General features: G+C 40.9%; 1 pseudogene; it reads right to left on the reverse strand.

The window, feature by feature from the left end:
* Positions 1 to 14,419: 14,419 nt before the first annotated feature.
* LOC116913253 lies at positions 14,420 to 17,169 on the reverse strand (annotated as a pseudogene).
* Positions 17,170 to 18,517: the final 1,348 nt, after the last annotated feature.

The following is an 18,517-nucleotide window of genomic DNA, read 5'->3' on the forward strand; positions in this document are numbered from 1 at the left end:
TCCACCATGATCAAGTAGACTTCATTCCAGAGATGAAAATCTGTCAATGTAATCTACCATGTAAACAAACTGAAAGAAAAAAACCACTTTATCATCTCATTAAATGCTGAAAAGACTTTGACAAAATCCAACACCTCTTCTTATTAAAATTCCTGGACAACTCAGGGATACAAGGGACATACATAAGCAAACATAATAAAGGCAATGTATAAAAAGCCTACAGCCAACATCAAATTAAATGAGGAGAGGTGGGGGAGAGAGCTGAACTCTCAGAAGTGTGAACAATCTTGAGAGCTCAGGAGAGACAACTACTTCTGCTCACATTCCTGGCCCAAGACTGGCTAGTGTCCTCTGGATACAGGAACCTAGGAGCAGTCAGGGACAGGAACCTTCTCCTTTCTGCCTCCACCCAGAGCTGAACCAGTCCCACAGCTCTCTGTATCCAATCTCCTGTGGGAAAGAGCTGGACTCTCAGAAGTGCAGACAATCCTGAGAGCTCAGAGCAGCAACTACTTCTGCTCATATTCCTGGCACACGAGGAACCCACCTAGTGCCCTCTCTGTCCTCTGGGCACAGGAACCTAGAGGCAGTCAGGAGCAGTACCCTTCTGGGTTATACCTGCACCCAGAGCTGAAAGCCAGTCACCAGGAGTGCTGACACACCTGAAAGCAGAGGTAAGACCACAACTTCTGCTCCAAGGGACCCACCCGAAGCCCTCAGGACAGACAAACTCAGGAACAGTCTGGGACAGGACATTTCAGGTTTCTATCTGTGGCTGGAGCTGAACAGATCCCATATCTTTGTACCCAGATCCCTCTGGAAGAAAACAAATCTACAGAAGTGTTGAGACATAGATGTAAAGGAGGGTCAAGCCACTGTCAGAGACAGCAAGACAAGCTAACACCAGAGACAACCTGATATAGTGAGAGGCAAGTGCAGGAAACTAAGCAACAGAAACCAAGACTACTTGGCATCATCAGAGCCCAGTTCTACCACCAAAGCAAATACTGAATATCCAAACACACTGGAAACACAAGATTTGGATTTAAAATCACATCTCATGATGATGATAGAGGACTTTAAGAAGGACCCAATAACTCCCTTAAAGAAATACAGGACAGCACAGGTAAATAAGTAGAAGAAACACAAAAATCCCTTAAAGAATTACAAGAAAACACAACCAAACCAGTGAAGGATTTGAACAAAACCATCCAGGATTTAAAAATGGAAATAGAAATAATAAAGAAAGCACAAAGGGAGACAACACTGAAGATAGAAAAGCTAGGAAAGAGATCAGGAGTCATAGATGCAAGCATCACCAACAGAATATAAGAGATAGAAGAGAGAATCTCAGGGGCAGAAGATACCATAGAAAACATTGACACGACCATCAAAGGTAATGTAAAACACAAAACGCCCATAATCCAAAATATCCAGGAAATCCAGGACAAAATGAAAAGATCAAACTTAAGGATAATAGGTATAGGAGAGAGCATAGACTTCCAACTTAAAGGGCCAAACTAATAGAAGAAAAAGTAGAGAAGAGCCTGAAACACATGGACACTGGAGAAATTTTCCTGAGCAAAACACCAATGATTTGCTCTAAGATCAAGAATCAATAAATGGGATCTCATAAAACTGCAAAGCTTCTGTAAGGCAAAGGACACTGTCATTAGGACAAAATGGCAACCAACAGATTAGGAAAATATCTTTACCAATCCTACATCTGATAGAGGACTAATATTCAATATATAGAAAGAACTCAAGAAGCTAGATTCCAGAGAGCCAAATAACCCTATTAAAAATGGGGTACAGAACTAAACAAAGAATTGTCAGCTGAGGAATATTGAATGACTGAGAAGCACCTAAAGAAATGTTCAACATCCTTATTCATCAGGGAAATGCAAATCAAAACAACCCTGAGATTCCACCTCACACCAGTCAGAATGGCTAAGATCAAAAACTCAGGTGACAGCAGATGCTGGCAAGGATGTGAAGAAAGAGGAACACTCCTCCATTGTTGGTGGGATTGCAAGCTTGTATAACCACTGTAGACATCAGTCTGGAGGTTCCTCAGAAAATTGGACATTGTACTACCTGAGGACCCAGCTATACCTCTCTTGGGCATATACCCAAAAAATGCTCCAACATACAACAAAGCACATGCTCCACTATGTTCATAGCAGTCTTATTTATAATGTCCACAAGCTGGAAAGAAGCCAAATGCCCTTCAACAGAAGAATGGACACGGAAAATGTGTTACATCTACACAATGTAGTACTACTCAGCTATCAAAAACAATGGACTTCATGAAATTCATAGGCAAATGCATGGAACTAGAATATATCATCCTGAGTGAGGTAACCCAATCACAAAAATCATACATGGTATGCACTCAGTGATAAGTGGATATTAGCCCAAAAGCTCAAAGTACCCAAGATATAATACATGGACCACATGGAGCTCAAGAAGAAGGATGACCAAAATGTGGATGCTTCAGTCCTTCTTGAAAGGGGGAATAAAAATTTTCATAGGGGGAGATATGGAGACAAAGCTTGGAGCAGACATTTAAAGAATGACCATTCAGAGCCTGCCTCACCTGGGAATCCAGCCCATATATATACAGCCACCAAACCTAGACAATATTGAAGAAGCCAAGGAGTGCATGCTGACAGGAGCCTGATATAGCTGTCTCCTAAGAGGGTCAACCAGAGAGTGACAAATACAGAGGCAAATGCTAACAGCAATCCATTGACCTGACCTCCTCCATTGGAGGAGTTAGAGAAAGGATTGAAGGAGCTGAAGGGGTTTGCAACCCCATAAGAACAACAAACCAGAGTTCCCAGGGGGTTAAACCACTATGCAAAGTCTACACATGGACAGATCCATGGCTCCAGCTGCATATATAGCAGAGGATGGCCATGTTGGGCACCAATGGGAGGAGAGGCCATTGGTCCTACCAAAGCTGGACACCCCTCCCAGTGTAGGGGAATGTGGGAAGCGGGGTGGTTGGGGAGTGTGAACACCCTTATAGAAGAAGGGGAATGGGGCTGGGATAGGGGGCTTATGGACGGGAAACCAGGAAAGGGAAAAGCATTTGAAATGTAAATAAAAATATTCAATAAAAAATAAATGAGGAGAAACTCAAAGCATTTGGTCTAAAATCAGGAATAAGATAAGACTTCACACTCTCCATTTCTATTAAATATAATACTTAAAGTTCTACCTAAAGCAGTAAGACAACTAAACAGATCAAGGGGATACAAATTGGAAAGAAAGAAGTCAAAGCATTGCTATTTGTAGATGATATGATATACATAAGAAACCCCAAAAATTCTACCAAGGAGTGCTTACAGCTAATAAACACCTATAGCAAAGTGGCTGGATACAAAATTAACTCAAAGAAATCAGTATTCGTCCTATATAGAAACAATAAATGGACTGAGAAAGAAATCAGGGAGCCACATCCTTCACAACAGTCACAAATAACATAAAATATCTTGGTGTGACTTTAACTAAACAAGTGAAAGACTTGTTGACAAGAACTTCAAGTCTTTGAAAAAAGAAGTTGAAGAAGATATCAAGAGATCAAATAATCTCCCATACTTGTGGATTGGGAGGATTAACATTATAAAAATGGCCATTTTACTAAAATTAATCTATAGATTAAACACAATCTCCATCAAAATCGCAACACAACTCTGTACAGAAGTTAAAAGAACAATATTCAGTGTCATATGAAAATCCCAGACAGTTAAAACAATCCTGTACAATAAAAGAACATCTTAGGTGTTACTAGCCCAGATGTCAAGCTCTACTAAAGAGCTATAGTAACAAAAACCACATGGTATTGGTATAAAAACAGACAAGTTGATCAAGGCATTTGAATTGAAGATTCAAATGTAAATCTACATACCTATGGGCACCTGATTATTGATAAAGAAGTCAAGAAGCAAGCATCTTCAACAAATGGTGCTGGATTAAGTGGATCTCTGCATGTAGAACAATGCAAATAGATCCACATCTATCACCCTGCACATCTATCACTCAAGTCCATGTGGATCCAAAGACTTCAAAACCAGATACACTAAATCTAATAGAAGGAAAAGTTGGGAAATAGCCTTAAACACATTGGCACAGGAAATGACTTCTTAAACAAATCGTGCAGGCACAGCAATTCATAAATGGGACCTCATGAAACTGAAAAGGTTTTATAAGGAAAACGACACCATCAATAGAACAAAACAGCAGCCTAGGACAAGATCTTTACCAGCCCTACACAAGGCTGTTATCCAAAACATATAAAGAATTCAAGAAATTAGCCACCAAGAAACCAAGTAATCCAATTTTAAAATGGGGTACCAATCTAAACACAGAATTTTCAACAAAGGAATCTTGAATGGCCGGGAAGCACATAAAGAAGTGTTAAGCATCCTTAGCCATTGGGAAGTGAACCAAAATGACTCATATTTCATCTAATACCTGTCAGAATGGCTAAGGTAAAAATCACAAGTGACCGTCCATGCTGGTGGGACAATTGAGACACTCCTCCACTGCTGGTGGGAGTGCAAACTTGTACAGACACTCTGGAAATCAATATGTTGCCTCCTCAGAAAATTGAGAATTGATCTACCTTAAGACCCACTATAGCTAAGATCACCAGTGGAAGTGGAAACCCTTGGTCCTGCTAAGACTGAACCCCAGAACGTGATTGTTGGGGAAGGGGGGAGCAATGGGGGAGGATGGGGGGGAACACCTCATGAAAGAAAAGGTTTTATAAAAGGGGGAGGATTAGGGGATGTTTGTCCTACACAAGGCTGTTATCCAAAACATATAAAATGAAACCGGAAAGGAATAACACAAATTTCAAAAAGGAATCTTGAATGTAAATAAAGAAATACTCCTTAAGTTAATAAAAAATGACTCAGATTTCATCTAAATAAATGACCCACTATAGCACTCCTGGGCATATACTCAAAAGATGCCTCCTCACTATACCACAGGACATTCTTTCAACTATGTTCATAGCAGCTTTATTCTTAATAGCCAGAAACTGAAACAACCTAGTTGTCCCTCCTCCAAAGAATGAATAAAGATTATGTGGTATGATAACACAATGGAGTATTACTCAACTATTAAAAGCAATAACCTAATGACATTTGCAGGCAAGTGGGTGAAACTAGGATAAAAGTCATCCTGAATCAACCCAGACCCAGAAAGACAAACATGCTATGTATTCACTTATAAGTAGACATTAGCTGTAAAGAATACCCAGGTTACGCTTCACAGACCCAGAGGTGCTAAGTAACAAGGGTGTCTCAAGTAGGACACATGAATCTCCTTGGGGAAAGGAAACACACTAGATATCACTGGTAGACTCTGGGCAGACGGGAATGGAAACAGGAGGGATCAGGGCAGAGCAGGGCAGGGATGAAGGGTGAGAGTTCTAGGAGAGATAACTGAAATTGTGGGACATTTCAGGGTCAAGGTAAAACTCTAATGCAATAGAAACTCCAAGGAATCTACAAGGGTTGCCCTAACTAAGATTCCTAGTAATGTTTGAAGTAGAGCCTGTATTGGTCATCTCCTGTAACTAGGCAAGGCTTCCAGCAGAAGCATTTGGACACCAAGTCAGCCACAAAATCTTTTACCTACAATTAGTTCTGCCTGCAAGATGTGCTGGAGTAAACATGGAATAGAAATTGTGGGAGCGTCCAACCATTGACAGGTCTAACCATGCAATGAGAGGGGGCCCACCCTCGATGCCAGACCCTGAGGCTGGATAACCCAGAGACTTAGGATAGAGCCAAACTCTACTGGAAAAAGCATCAATGAAATGATTCCTAATTATATTCTGCTATACTCATAGAGAGGAACCTACTGTAGTCACCATCAAAGAGGCTTTATCCAGAAACTGATAGGAGCAGATGCAAAGACCCACAGCCAAACATTAGGCAGAGCTTGGGAAATTCTGCTGAAGAGGGTGAAGAAGCATTGTAGAAGCTAGAGGAGTCAAGGCCAGCACAGGAAAACCCATAGAATCAATTCACCTTGGCTAATTAGGGGCAAACAGACTAAACCAACTATCAGGGAGCCTGCATGGGTCTGACCTAGGCCCTCTTTACATATGATTGTATACCTTAATGTTCTTATAGGACTCTTAACAGTGGGAGCAGAGACTCTCTGTCTCTTTTGCCTTCTTTTGGGATCTTTTCCTCCTAACTGTGTTACCTAGCCTACCCTTAATTTGAGGGGAAATGCCTGGTCTTATAGTAACTTGATATGCCATGGTTGGTTGATATGCCTGGGAGACCTGTCCATTTTTTGAAGGGAAATGGAAGAGAAGTGAGAGGGGTACAGGGGAGAGAAGATGGAGGGGAAACTTTGGTCAGGATGTAATATCTAACAGAAGAGTAAACCTTTAAAAACCACATTACTTTATTACATATACATATTGAATAAGTGAATGGGTGACACTTCTTTTGAAATAGGGTTTTACTCTGTAGCCTATGGTGATTCAGAACTCCCTCTGTAGACAAGGCTAGCCTCAAACTCATGGTCATTCTTCTGTTTCACCTTTCAAATACTGGGTTGGCTGGCATTGTAGATTTAACGGTGACTCTCCATGCAGTAGGCTCATGTCCTGAGGCCTAGAAGAGTGAACATGATCTCACAGCAAACAAACCGTCTTTCATCCTGGTCACCCAGCTCACCCCCAAAGGTAGAGCTGTGTCAGTGTAGAGTAGAAAAGGCAAACTGAAATAAAATATGAACTCAAAATAAAAACAAAAGCTGCCCCCAGAACAGTGGCAGGTCCATGTGCAGCAGAAGAAAACTTGACAGATACATAAAGGAAAGACTGTGGAACTGGCAGGCTTTAGAGAGATACCTAAAGTCCAGGGAACAGCCATCAGGAATGGCAGATGCAGGAGCAATTTTCCCCAGAAACTCCAATAGACATCTGCCCTGTTAGCAACCACACAGCATCCAGAACTGTGCAGGGATACTGACATTTTTGTTATTTTAAGTTGCTCGGTTTGCAAGAGTGTCAATGGCACCTCAAGAAACTGATAAAATCATATTATTAAATCGGACATAAAAGGACATCCCCAATGAGTGTAGTTTGGAGGCAAGTTGACAGAGACGCAGAGATTCCGCCACAAGGCCTGACCCTGTCTCAAACAACTCTTCAGAGGGTTTCTATTCCAGGTCTTTCCTGCTGACACATCTGCAAATGGATCCCCAACTACCAAACAAGTTGAGACAAGCCTGTTTGTGTGGAAAGCAAACACCAACTTAACAGTTTGGTTTGTTTTGGCCCAGGCACATCCAATACAAATTGATCCAAACTAGACTTTGAAAAGAAAGTTTAGAAGTGTTTGTATTTTTTTCCCCTCAAAGCCCAGGTGACAGCAGATGGAGACTCTATTCATCAAATCCTAATTGATCCTAAGAGAGGCTAGCTGCAGAGTGAAGAGCACTTTCCCAGACATTTTGGTCTCTTCCCTGAAGGAGAATTACACTGCCATCTGGAAAAAGCTGCTGCTCCTTTCGCAGACATTGTTAAGCTAATTACCAACTGGTTCCAACCTATAAAGCCTGGAACCGTGTACTGAACCCCCCCACCTCCAACCCCCACATTATTCCTGTGTCTCTGGTTTACAGGTTAAAAGGTGCTGCCACCTGAAGGCTTCGAGCTGTGTACTGTTTCTTCTCACAACTCAGCATGAGGCAGAGTGAAGCACTGAGGGGTCATGGAATATGAAAATCTCCAGCAGCTGCGTAAAACACTGAGCACAGCGGCACATGCCTGGGATCCCAATGCCTACGAGATGGAGACAAGAGGATCCGAGGGATTGCAGTAAAATCAGTTAAATCAGTAAGCTTGTGGTTCAGTTAGAGACCCTGGCTCAAAAATAAGGTGGGAAACCATATATGGTTATATTTGCCTTTAGTCTCCACACTCAGGAGGCAGAAGCGGGCTGATTTCTGTGATATGTGAAATTCACATAGTGAATTTTAGGTCAGCTATGAGTAAATAATGGTCTCAAAAGTCTTTAAAGTGAGAAATACTGGAGAAGACGCCTGACAGTGACTTCTGGCCTCCACACATTTGCACACATACATGATGTGCATCTATACCTACATAATACATGTGAACACACACAGAGATAGATAGATAGAGAGAGAGAGAGAGAGAGAGAGAGAGAGAGAGAGAGAGATAGATAGATAGATAGGGGTAGATAGATAAGAAGAAGATAGATAGATAGATAGATAGATAGATATAGATAGATAAGAAGATAGATAGATAGATAGATAGATAGATAGATAGATAGATAGATAGATAGATAGATAGATAGATAGATAGGGGTAGATAGATAAGAAGGAAGATAGATAGATAGATAGATAGATAGATAGATAGATAAGAAGGAAGATAGATAGATAGATAGATAGATAGATAGATAGATAGATAGGTAGATAGATAGAAGGAAGATAGATAGATAGATAGATAGATAGATAGATAGATAGATAGATAGATGATAGATAGATAGATAAGAAGGAAGATAGATAGATAGATAGATAGATAGATAGATAGATAGATAGATAGATAGATAGATAGATAGATAAGAAGGAAGATAGATAGATATATAGATAGATAGATAGATAGATAGATAGATAGATAGATAGATAGATAGATAGGGTAGATAGATAGATAGATAGATAGATAGATAGATAGATAGATAGATAGATAGATAGATAGAGCTGTGATTTAAAGTGTACATCTTCTAAAAGAAAAATTGAACTTCAGAGAAGCAAAAGGACTTGTCATACTATAACCATAGCCTCTGTGTTATAATGCCTCTTGAGGATCAATCCCTCAAGCAGACCGAATAAAAATTAACCCTGCTTTATTTCAGGTATTTGCTGTTGGGAGATCAGGTCTCCCAAATCTTGAACTTGAGGAAACAGAGATGAATACTCAGGCATTTGAGGTCATTCAAGTCCATGATGTCTTCGTATTCAAATATCACTTTACTATTGCTCATGGTATATCTTACTCTGATTATTATTAATTAACAGTACACATATCCCACGCCCATTTCAGTGTGGAATGAGTGCCTACAGCTTCTCAGCAGTGCTTATGGCCTCCTGCCCTCGTGCCTCCTGGCTCCCAGATCAGATCATGAAAAAACCCAAATGACTCTTAGACACTGTCTATGTGCACAGCCTTCGAAAAGCTTGACCCTGACATCTCCTTATCCAGTCATTAATAACTAAAGTCTTCAGGTGGTCATCCTCCAGAGACCTATAAAAAGAAAATTAAAAGCAAGATCAATTGTACTTCTGTAAGATCCTACATTTTTTATGACTACAAGAAATGAAATAAAACAAAACAAATTACCTTTCCTGAAGATGATTCCCGTTTCTGTTCTGTGTCACAGTGGAAAAAGTGACCTGAATCAGAGGCCAGGGATCCATGCATATACTCAAATGCTTTTATTTACCGAGTAGGTGGGTACGCTGTGCCAAGCATGAGCTGGACTACATCAGTGAGGAAAACAGTGATGCTCTAAAGGAGCTATACCCTGCTGAGCCAAGGAGGACACAGGATGTACAGACTTAGTTTCTAGTGTTCAGCAAAACATAGCCAAAGCCTTAAAGGTGACATCTCTTGCTGCCCTCTACCGGAACTAGCTGATTCTAGAAAGCTATAAACATCCACACAGCAGCTGAGCTCATGTCTACAGCTTAAATTTAGGTAGCTATGCCAGTAACCAAAATGCTATCACTCAGAGAAGTTGCGAGGAATTTTCAAGGATATTGACTCCTCCGAGGGACCGGCTTCTGAGAGGAAGTTTATGCTCCCAAAGGACTCTTCCTGGTGCTCCAGTGTCTTCCACTTTCTTGCACCTGTTCGACTGTTGTACACATACGCATTCCCAGAGACTGTGGAAAAGGAAACCATAGAGAAAGGGAATCAGGAGAAACTTGCACTAAGTGAACATTTGCTGTGTAGTTCCGAGAGTGGATTGGCTTTTCAAGTCTTGCTTTTTTACTAAGAGAAAAAGAAACAGAGGCCGCTAGTGATTTTCACATGCGTTTAAAAACATGGGCCTCTTAGTGACTCCTTTGGCGGAAAGAACAGTACTGTTAATTGACACTTTCAACAGCTACATAAATCTCCCCAGATGATCAATTATCCATAAAGAGATTTATTTTTAGGACATGCAAAAATCGATGGCGTCTGAAGTCTCTGGTCTACTTGGTTGTATTGTTCCTATGTTAGTTTCTTTGTATGAAAGACAGGGAGTTTCCTGGAGCTCACTGGATCCCATTCTAGGCAAGTCAGTGAGGCTCAGGGTCACTGGGAGACCTTATCTTGAAAGTAAGGTAGAGAGCAACTGGGGAAACACATACTGGTTAAAATAGTTTTTGGCAAAAAAAACCCATAATTTTGTATTGTGTGTATTTAGCATAATAAAAATTAAATCAATGTTTATAAAGTACTTACAAGTCTGGTAATGGTGTTAAAGTGTTGATTAAATACATATATAGTTCAAATTTTAGAGGAAGCCAAGAAATAGCATGAAATAAACTTTAAATACCTCCAATCATAAGGATAATGAGCTGGGGTTATACAGCCCAGTGATGAAGCACTTGCCTAGGGCATGCAAGATCGAGCCCAGGTTCCATTCCAAACCATGCAAAACAGCCACGACAATGGCACCGGAAGAGAAGAGCAGCTGAGGGCCAGGAGTCAGTGCTGCTCTTCTATTCTCTCACCAGGACATCCGGCAAAATCACTGCCTGCTTATAGGCACGCAGCACTCGTCTGCTGCTACTATACCCAGAGATCTCTCTGCCTCCTCACCTACCTGCACCTCACTACTTAAGACTCAGACTCCGTCCCAAAGAGTCACATCAACTCTTTTTATCTCTGCCTTCAAAAGGAAAAAGAGCCACGTGATTGTGACCCATTCTGAAAGCCTCTGACTCAAAACTGATTAAACAGGAAGGATAACGGCGTTTCAATCATAAGAACCTGGAAAGAAAATGCAACGTCACTGCTGTGAAGAATGAGAACAGCAAGTGACCTTTGGCATCGGTGAGCATTCTGTAGTTTTCCTCATACACTTTTAATGAATTAGCGAAACTTGAAGTTCCTGAGAGCCTGCTTAACATACAACAGGTTAGGATGAGTGATAAGTTTTCAGTTTGATAAAATATTTTAAAGTGTGACGTTCTTTAGGGGAAAGCTGGAAGCCAGCAATAAAAAAAAAAAATCACTAATTTCATGCCAAGGCATCCAGAATTGGCAGGAGCTCGGTTACAGAGCAATATCACAAGGTTGCGCCGTATCAGTGAGTCTGTTGCAACTAATGCCTCGTGTTGCATAATATTTTGACAAAGTGATTCTCATATTTACTGTAATCATGTTTAAAATGCACAGGTATCTGCACACAGCAGCAAAGCCTGCCTCATATCCATTTTTCCACTGCGGAAAGGGAGACCCTGAAATGCTCGCTAAATGCTGGCTGCAAGAGCACATGGAAAGGTGCCAATTACATCAACTTTCAAGCCTCAGCTTTCTAATTGCAGATCTTTGGCTTCTCCTAAATCTCTAGTCATTCCCAAGTGTCCTTTCTTCCCTTAGGAATGGAAAGCATAAAAAGAAAAGCTTGCAGAGTGTTCTATAAAATAAAGGTAAGGTCTTCTTTGCAATGCTAAGATTCATTGACAGATAAATGATAGATTAAGAATTATGAATCTATGAGCCAGCCAGCCCTTTAGAAAGGAAAACTGAAAAAGAGAGCTAGAGTGTGACCCTTAAAGAGGTTTGAAATGCAACTTGCTTAGAACCTGGGTAGACACTGGTGGCTTAGCCAAAAGTTCAGCAGAAATGATGCCTTGTGATTTCCAAGCCTGGGCCTCAAAGGACTACTTGCTCCCTGAACAAATGCCCAGCTACTCCTGACAGAGAAACTGCATGAAGAAGCCAGAGGACCCAACTACACCCCACCTACAAATGTCTCCTCATGATGTCAAACTGTATGGCCACTTTGGACCCACCACATCAGACCAGTTGCCAAAAGAACAGTACTGGAGGAACTCCACTGGTCCTCATGAAGGTAAAAAATGGCCCAAGCGACAGTTAATCACATTGCTGGCACACTGAAGTATACATTATAATAAGATGGTTATTATTCTAAGTTAGTAATCTTTGGGGGCTGTTTGGTACCCAGAAATATATAATGAGAAATAAAAATGTTTTATCTACCCATAAATGAAGTTTAATTAAACTCATTATCCATATTTAAAAGATGCATATTTCATCAAGCTATATCACTCCTGGGCATATACCCAAATGATGCTCCAACATATAACAAGGACACATGCTCCACTATGTTCATAACAGCCTTATTTATAATAGCCAGAAGCTGGAAATAACCCAGATATCTTCAACAGAGGAATAGATACAGAAAATGTGGTGCATCTACACAATGGAGTACTACTCAGCTATTAAAAACAATGATTTCATGAAATTCATAGGCAAATGGATGGAACTAGAAAATATCATCCTAAGTGAGGTAACCCAATCTTACCACACACACACACACACACACACACACACACACACACACACACACACACACACAAACATGTGCACTCATTGATAAGTGAATATTAGCCCAAAGGCTTGGATTACCCAAGATACAATCCACAGACCACATGAAGTTCAAGGATGACCAAAGTGTGGAGGCGTCAGTCCTTCTTAGAAGGGGGAACAAAAATATTCATAGGAGGAGATATGGAGAAAAGGTATGGAGCAGAGACTGAAGGAAATGCCATCCAAAGACTGCCCCACTTGGAGATCCAGATACACCCACCAAACCCAGACAATATTGCTGATGCCAAGAAGTGCATGCTAACAGGAGCCCAATATAGCTGTCTCCTGAGAGGCTCTGCCAGAGCATGACAAATACAGAGGTGAATGTTAGCAGTCAACGACTAAAGTGAGAGTGGGGTCCCCGTTGGAGGAATTAGAGAAAGGATTGAAAGAGATGAAGGGGTTTGCAACCCCATAAGAACAACAATACCAACCAACCAGAGCTCCCAGGGACTAAACCACCATCCAAAGTATATGCATGGACAGACCCATGGCTCCATCTGCATATGTAGCAGACGATGACCTTGTTGGGCACCAATGGAAGAAGCCCTTGGTCCTACCAAGGCTCGATCCCCCAGCGTAGGGGAATGTCAGGGTAGAGAGGCAAGAAGGGGTGGGGGGAGGATCGGTGGGGAACACTGTCATAGAAGAAGGGGGTGGGGGATGGGATAGGGAGTTTATAGATGGGAAACTGGGAAATGGAATAACATTTGAAATGTAAATAATTTTTTAAAAATAAAAAAATGCATATTTCATATATAATAAGGTAGATGTCCAGCTCCTTTTGATTCACGGAATTCTAAATCCTTGGCCTTAACTCTAGGTGCCCATAATTTGATGAGACCGAGGAAGAGTAATGTCTCCCAAGCATTAAATGCCACTGAGAATTCAACTGATTCTTCTCACCTGATCCCTTTCAGTTACTCAGGGTGCCTGTTCAGCCCTAAAGTAGCTTTCTCCAGTGTGGTTATTTTTGAAAAGCACAGTGAATAATTAATCCATTAGTGCTTTTTAGTATCTAAATCCACAAAATGAACAGAATTCAAAAGATACGGAAGCGTCATACCTGGATCAATGGCTTCTCCATTGAATACAGTCTCATACACAGTGGTTTCCTTAAAAAGGAAAGAAGAATTACTTTCAAAAAGTAAACAGATTTGTACCTTCTATTACAACCTGGTGGACATCTAGTTGTCACACAGACGACACATTATTACAAAGAGACAAGCTAATGTAGCACAACGGAGTGAGGTTATAACCTCAGATAGAAGGGGGGGAGTGCTTAGAAGTAACATGCATTTTATCATCCATAAAAATGTTCAACTTCAAAAAACCCACAAACAGTGAAAAGGCAGTCTAGTAAACCCAGTATTTGTAAAAAACTATGCACAAAACCCATGGTATTTGGGAAAAGAGGAAAGATTTATACCAGGAGCAGTTTTAAAATGTAACTGCCTACTACCAATTACACATTAACAGACACACTAACCGAAAATACACCACAATCATGTCTATAAAGCAGGTTAACCTTTCTACGTAGATTTCCCTTACTCTTAAACTAGATGGCGGAGCTGTTAATACTGCACACGGAAAACTAGCAATAATTGACTTTTACACAAATGTAAAGGACTTTTCTTTCCCCCAACTATTTAAACATCAAAACCTATGCTTATAAAACTTTAAACCATTCAGTAGCCTAAGCCACTCACGACAGACTTCTCACCTATTCGACGTCTGAAGTCAGTCAGCCTAGTTATCTAGGGTAGACTGTTTCAGAGAAACGTCAGCCTCTCTCTCTTTTCCAGGTAGCTTTGTCTTACTGTTTGCCTCATGCCCGTCTTTGCTTTCTTGGGTACTATCACCACTGTGTTGTGGATGATTACTCTTGGGCATCGGATCATCCGATAGGCTCTTTGTACCTGTTTGTCCTTTTCTAGCTTTTTCTTTGGCCCTCTCTTCCTTGATCTGTGGTTTTGATTTGCTTCCTCATACTGTCCTTGTTCAGCACTTGGGTGATGACCGAATCTCCTTCCCCAACCAAAAACATAGTCTTAAACTTGTTGTATAACATTGTAGACTTCTCCAAGATAACTTGACTTTGAACCACTGTATTTTCCTCAGGGTTGCGATCGTCTCTCTGTGTTTCAGAACTTGCTGCATTATTACCTGAAGTGAAGCAAGTCCATGCAGTGCCTCAATGCATCTGCTCACATCTAGATTATCAATTTTGAGTGAGTTTTCAATTTCAGCATGTATCTTTTGAAATCTAGAATTCATTGATGTTTCTCGCTTCTCCACTTCCTTAACTTCCGGTTTCTTTCCTCCATCTTTATTTTGCTGCGCAGTTTCCACTTGTCCCTCTTGCTTGCAAGTCCGATCTGCGGCTTCTTTCTCTTTTTGGGGGATGGACAGGGGTGGTTGTTTTGTGTTTTTTGTTTGTTTGTTTGTTTGTTTGTTTGTTTTCTTTTCTTTTTCATTTATTTATTTTTAAACTCCAGATTTTATCCTCCTTCTAGTTCACCCTCTGACTGATCCACATCCCATGCCTCCTCCCCAGACACTCTGTCTCCACGAGGATGTCCCACCCCTCAGACCTCAAAACTCCCTAGGGTCCTCCAGTCTCTTGAGAGTAAGGTGCATCTTCTCTGACTGAACCCAGACTGGTAGTCCTCTGCTGTATATGTGTTGGAGGCCTCATCTCAGCTGGTGTATGCTGTCTGGTTGGTGAGCCAGTGTCTGAGAGATCTCAGGGAACCAGCGTAATTGAGACTGCTGGTCTTTCTATAGGATCACCCCCCTCATCAGCTTCTTCCAGCTTTTCCCTAATTCAATCACAGGGGTCAGCAGCTCCCGTTCATTGGTTGGGTGCAAATATCTGCATCTGACTCTTTCAGCTGCTTGTTGGGTCTTTTGGAGGGCAATCATGATAGGTCCCTTTTTGTGAGCATAGCCTCAATAATGCTGTCAGGTCTTGGGGCCTCCCCTTGAGCTGGATCCCACGTTGGGCCTGTCACTGGACCTTCTTTTCCTCAGGTTCTACTCCATTTCTATCCCTGTAGTTCTTTCAGACAGGAAGAATTATGGGTCAAAGTTTGGACTATGCAATAGCCACCCCATACCTCACTTGATTCCTGTCTTTCTGCTGGAGGTGGGCTCAACAAATTTCCTCTCCCCACTGTAAGGCATTTCATCTAGCCCTCCCCCGCACCCGCCCTTTGAGTCCTGAAAGTCTCTTACCTCCTAGGTTTCTGGTACATTCTGGAAGGTCCTCCCAACCTCCATCCTCCTGAGGTAGCCTGTTTCTATTCTTTCTGCTGGCCCTCAGGACTTCAGTCCTTTTCCTCCACCTAATACTAATCATGTTTCCCTCTCCCTGCTCCCTGTCCCCTTTACCTCCCAGGTCTCTCTCTTCCCTCCCCACTAGAAGTTACTTTCTTCTCCCTCCCAAGTGAGACTGAGGTGTCCTCAGTTGGGCCCTTCAGCTTGTTGACCTTTTTGAGTTCTGTGGACTGTATCTTGAGTATTCTGTGGTTTGTTGTTGTTGTTGTTGTTGTTTCTTGTTTTTTGGCTAACATCCACTTATTAGTGAGAACATACCGTGCATGTCCTTTTGGGTCTGTGTTACCTCACTCAGGATGATATTTTCTAGTTCCATCCATTTACCTGTAAAACTCAGGATGCCATTGTTCTTAATAGCTGAGCTGTATTTCATTGTGTAAATGAACCACATTTTCTGTATTCGTTTTTCTGTCAAGGGACATCTGGGTTGTTTCAGCTTTTGGCTATCACAAAAAAAGGCCACTATGAACATAGTAAAACACATACCCCTGTGTCATGGTGGGGCATCTTTAGGTATATTCCCAAGAGTGGTATTGCTGAGCCTTTAGGTAGATCTATTTACAATTGATTTCCAGAGTGGTTGTACCTGTTTTCAATGGAGGCGTGTTCCTCATTCTCCACATCCTCACCACCACTTGTTGTCACCTGAGGTTTTGATCCTAGCCATTCTGAGTGCTGCAAGGTGGAATCTCAGAGTTGTTTTGATTTGCATTTCCCTGATAACTGAGGACTTTGAACATTTCTTTAGGTGCTAAACACAAGGGATAACCAGATGGCGAGAAGCCTCTTTCTCATGTTGGCCTTTGAGCATGTTCCTCCTGTGAGCAGCCTGGAACCCTTTCTCTTCTTTTCACCTTCTTGATAATCTTTGTCTTCTGAATCAGATGTAACCCCTGGTTTAGCTAAATTTAGTTTTAGGACTGGGATTTTAGTAGTTATAAAGAGAACAGACAGGTTATATATACATATAGAAAGTCCATCTTCAATCCTTTATAGGTACTAATCACACAAACCTAATAGTTTGTTTTTAATCTTACACTCATTAAAAAGGTCACACTCATTAAGTGTGTGTTTTCTTTTTTTTTTCTTTTTAATTAGATTCAGTCCACGATGCTTATAAGTGATAAGTAAGGAAACGAACCTAATGAAAACATGGCCATATTGGAATGGGATTCTTAGTTTCTCTATCAAACATATCAGAGGATTACAGAAAGAACAAACATCACTCGCCCAAGGTAGTAACCAGAGAGCCCATACACATAAACAAGGGCTAACACTCTGTTCAATTAAAGGATAACATCTCAAAGATGTTCTGAGTAATCAGGCCAGTTGTTTTTTATTAGGTAGAAAAGTTCATCCTTGTGCTTTGAAATTCTGTAGGAAAGTGACCTAACACAGGTGTTTGTGTGTGATGTGATTAAATATGTTCTTGATTTCTCAGATAATTATTTTTACCTATGTAGAAGTTTTTTAATTACTTCAATAATTGGACCTTTGCTTTGATATCTCTTACGATTTAAGTAGTGTTTTGAGCAAATGCTGTACACTATATATACACCAGTCTTCTGTTTGTGCTTAGTACATTTTTCACTTGGACAAAAATTATTCTCGTTAAACCATAAATTTAGGGGGCTGGAGAGATGGCTCAGCGGTTAAGAGCACTGACTGCTCTTCCAGAGGCCCTGAGTTCAATTCCCAGCAACCACATGGTGGCTCACAACCATCTGTAATGGAGATCCGATGCCCTCTTCTGGTATGTCTGAAGACAGCAACAGTGTACTTATAAAAAAAATTAATAAATAAATATTTTTAAAAAAACATAATTTTAAATTGTTTTATTTAAAAAGTTTTTTTCTACCACAAAAAAGAAAGAAAGAGAAAGGAAGAAAGGAAGAAAAGGAAAGAAATAAGGAAGGAAGGAAGTTCACATTAGTAGTAATGCCAACTTGATAAAATTACTTTTGTCATGTATTGAATACTTTAAGCAAATGATGTTGGTGCTTAGTTCTCTTTGTCAACTTGAATTAACCCAGAATCACCCAGAATGATATTCAGTAGGGGGTTATCTAGATCAGGTTGGGCTGTGGGCATTTCTGAGAGGGGTGTCTTAATTATGTTCATTGATGTGGGAAGACCCAGCCTGAAAGTGGTTTGGGGCTCGAAACTGTTCAGAGTGGCAAAAACTAGCTTGAATCCTAAGTTCCCCACTCATTTCTGCTGAATATGGCTCTGATGTGACTAGCTGTGTCAAGCTCCTGCCACAGCAGCAATGGACGACAGCCCAGAGTGTAAGATGATCTCTTTCTCTCATAAGTTGATTTTTGGGTCAGGATATTTTATTTCATCAACAGAAATAAGACTAGGACATGACTACTTGTGAGTAATCTTTCTAATCTGTAGAAGGTTAGCATCTTAGGGACTAAAACTTCCCATCCGTCTTACCTCCTTTCAACCATATCCACCACAATTTTTCTGCCTGCTGTGACTTCTGTTAACTCAGATTCCTCT

The sequence above is a fragment of the Rattus rattus genome, chromosome 12 (genome assembly GCF_011064425.1).
Source record: "Rattus rattus isolate New Zealand chromosome 12, Rrattus_CSIRO_v1, whole genome shotgun sequence".
In the NCBI taxonomy this organism is placed as follows: Eukaryota; Metazoa; Chordata; class Mammalia; order Rodentia; family Muridae; genus Rattus; species Rattus rattus.